Source organism: Nyctereutes procyonoides, unplaced genomic scaffold (genome assembly GCF_905146905.1).
Source record: "Nyctereutes procyonoides isolate TBG_1078 unplaced genomic scaffold, NYPRO_anot_genome, whole genome shotgun sequence".
Lineage (NCBI taxonomy): Eukaryota > Metazoa > Chordata > Mammalia > Carnivora > Canidae > Nyctereutes > Nyctereutes procyonoides.
The window spans coordinates 9012-12408 of NW_026574981.1; the positions used below are offsets into that span (position 1 = coordinate 9012).

A 3397-nucleotide genomic window follows, 5' to 3' on the forward strand; every position below is an offset into this window, starting at 1 on the left:
ATGCTGCGTGGGTGTTGATGAAGAGAGAGGAAGCCTGGTAATTCAGCCCTGAACATTCACAGAGGATACCCTGGATGCCACAAAAGAATGAGCAGACAGCTACATGCATTGGCTAAAGATTTAAGCTAAGATTTTAGAGGCATGTCCAGCTTAGAAGAAAAGCCGAAAAGAAAGCCACTGCAGACAGAAACCACAGTACCCAGGAAAATTTAATTTATTTTATGGCATTTTCCAAAGGATTGGGTTCCTTAGATGTTAAGTGCAAGAAAAAGGTTATGCAAAATGGAATAATAGGCAGTAAAAAAAAAGAAAGTTTAGTGCTCCCCAAACACAAAAATGTAGCAAACCCCTACTATTTAGACCATGCACTGAGGTAAGTGCTTGGAGGTGAAAGATGAACTCTATTTTGGAGTCTGTGTCTCCTTTTCCATCTTGGGATCAGAGAATAGAGGATAGAAACCCAAACAAAGGCAGCCACATGATAGTTCAAGCAGAACACTGCTCCTGGCTCTCATACGGTTAACCGAAAGATAGCTTTGTTTTTATTATTAAAAGAGAAAACATACATACATTCTCTCTCTCTCTCTCTCTCTCTCTCTCTCTCTCAGACCAGCCAGACATCAGACAGCAGCATTTTAACACTGCCTCTGACACTTAGTAGCTTTTCAACCTTGGGCAAGTTGCCTGAACTCTTGAATTTGGTTCTCATCTTCAGATCAAGAGTTAAGAATGCCAGCTAGATAGGGCTGCCCGAGGATCTGCCGTGGGGATGCAGGAGAGCCAGCACAGGGCTGGTCAGGCTGAAGCTCACTAACAGGTAACTAACTGGTAGGGGTAAGAATGCTAACAGACACCTGAGCTAGGGAGGGGCTGGAGGGAGGATGTGTTCAGTCCCGAGGTGCCAAAAAGCCAGAAGATACTGCAGTTGTCCTTATTCTGGAGTAGGATGTGGTTTTGACTTTCTGAAAACCAAACGAGAACAACTGTTTAATAACTTGCTAACTCACAGACCACTTTCACCTCTGCCTTTTGTTGAAGGGGCAAGAGATGTTGCAATGGAAGTGCATCACAAAGCCTTGGCAGATAAACATGTGACTTGTAACCAGAAACTACATTTCAGTTCTTTATTTCTCCCATTGCTTGTGTTCCTCCTGAGTAACAGCTCTGCACTGGGTGCTGAACAGCACAAGAACCCTGCCGTCAATGAAAGTGAAACCTCTCTGGGAAGCCAGGAACCAGCTGAAATGGTGAGTGCTGCTACTATTGAGGGTGGGCCGGGTACACGGGAAAGGGCAGGGGGCAGCTCCCTGAGAGAGAAGGTACAGAGAGTCAGATAAAGTTTCTTAGGAGAAATGACACTCAGGCACAGGCCTGCAGGAGGAGGAGCTGACCTAGCAATGGGAAGGAGAAGAGAGTTGCTGGGAGAGGAGGGGAACATATGCAAAAGCCCAGAGGCAAGAGTATGATGTTCTGGGTGCTGTTGGTCAGTGAGGCTACAGTGACAAGCTGATAAATGATCACAGAAGCTCTCCCAGGGTTGCCTGGCCGAAGCTATCTGGGACTACTTGGGGGAGAGGGGCTCCTCTTGAACGCAGCTTCCCATGGGTCTAGTTGGAGGGCTGGCAAGGTCAACAAGCACTGGGCAGTTGGCTTGGATACAACATTCTTCTGAATAATCAGGCTGCTTGGTGCCTGAACCTGGTACTAAAATGTGTGCCAACACCATGGCCACAAGGTCACTTTCATACTTGCTCAATAAAAAGGTCAATCAGTGGGAGAACCAGGGCCCCTCTGCTGGAATACAGACATAAGGTACATTGAGCTGTACCTCAGCCATGCACACCTAGCTACAGGATGCCAAGAGAATGGAGAATATGCATACTGATCTGTGTGAGAATGTCAGCCTGTACCAAGTGATTGTCCTGTGTTCCCAGAACTGTCTGCACAATGGTGAGGGGTCAACATGGAGAGGATACTGTTACCAGGCCTATTCCTGGGCAGCCACATTGGGGATGAGGGTGAGGGAGTGAGTATAGTTGCTGAGACTAATGACCAGGACAGACATGGTGTCTGTAGACCACAAAAGCCCAAGAGTGGGTGCGTCATCTGGTGACTGGGTGGCCTAAACTTTGCGGTCAACTAAGGCCTATGGCTGGCCAAGTCACTTGGTCCAAGATTACTCAGTGGTAACCTTGGGAGGAAATCTGCCAGTGGCTCAATCCACAGACATCTTTGGCTTATTGGTTAACAGATATGTCCATAACTCCAAATAAAATGGAGAGCATACTTAGGCCCTACGTAAACTGTGTATTATAGGCTGAACTGTGTGTCTCTCCAAAATTGTATGTTGAAATCCTGATCCCCAGCACCTCAGAATGTGACTGTATTTGGATATAGGATCTTTAAAGAGGTAATTAAGTTAAAATGTTAAAATGAAGTCATCAGATTGGGCCCAAATCCAATGTGACTGGTGTCCATATTACAGGAGGAAATCAGGACACAGATACAAATAAAAGGAAAATTATGTGAAGCCACAGGGAGAAGACAGCCACATCTACAAGCCAAGGGGAGAGGCCTCAAAATAAACCAATCCTGCTGATACCTACATCTTAGACTTCTAAGCCTCCAGAACTGTGAGAAAATAAATTTGGTTAAGCCACTCAATCTGTGGTATTTTCTTATGGCAGCCATAGCAAAATAATATATAATAGGGGGAAAAATTCTAGGTCTGGTCAACAGGGGCCTGACTTGGGCTACTTTGAAGGAGCGCCACAGACTTTCACCCAGTCCCCAGATTTGACTCAGTTCTCAAAATCGTATCTCCTTGAACAGAAAGCCAGGTGTCCCTCAAGTCAGGACCATAACTCTTCCACTTGGGATGTGCAACTGTTTCCTAGGATACCTGCACAATGAGCAAAAGAGGAATACCTAGAACTTTTGAGAATGACTGGACAATCAGGAAAATACAAATCAAAACCTCAATGAGATACACCTCACACCAGTGAGAATGGGGAAAATTAACAAGACAGGAAACAACAAATGGTGGAGAGGATGTGGAGAAAGGGGAACCCTCTTGCACTGTTGGTGGGAATGTGAACTGGTGCAGCCACTCTGGAAAACTGTGTGGAGGTTCCTCAAAGAGTTAAAAATAGACCTGCCCTATGACCCAGCAATTGCACTGTTAGGGATTTACCCCAAAGATGCAGATGCAATGAAACGCCGGGACACCTGCACCCCGATGTTTCTAGCAGCCATGTCCACAATAGCCAAACTGTGGAAGGAGCCTCGGTGCCCATCGAAAGATGAATGGATAAAGAAGATGTGGTCTATGTATACAATGGAATATTCCTCAGCCTTTAGAAACGACAAATACCCACCATTTGCTTCGGCATGGATG

At 45.8% G+C, this 3397-nt stretch overlaps 1 long non-coding RNA gene across 1 annotated transcript; it reads left to right on the plus strand.

Annotated features, from left to right (window-relative positions):
• The first annotated feature begins 710 nt into the window (after positions 1-710).
• Positions 711-2620, plus strand: LOC129510811 (uncharacterized). The gene is made up of 3 exons (XR_008664709.1): positions 711-817; positions 1163-1247; positions 2486-2620. It is a non-coding gene; the product is annotated as an uncharacterized LOC129510811 (long non-coding RNA).
• The last annotated feature ends 777 nt before the right edge of the window (positions 2621-3397 follow it).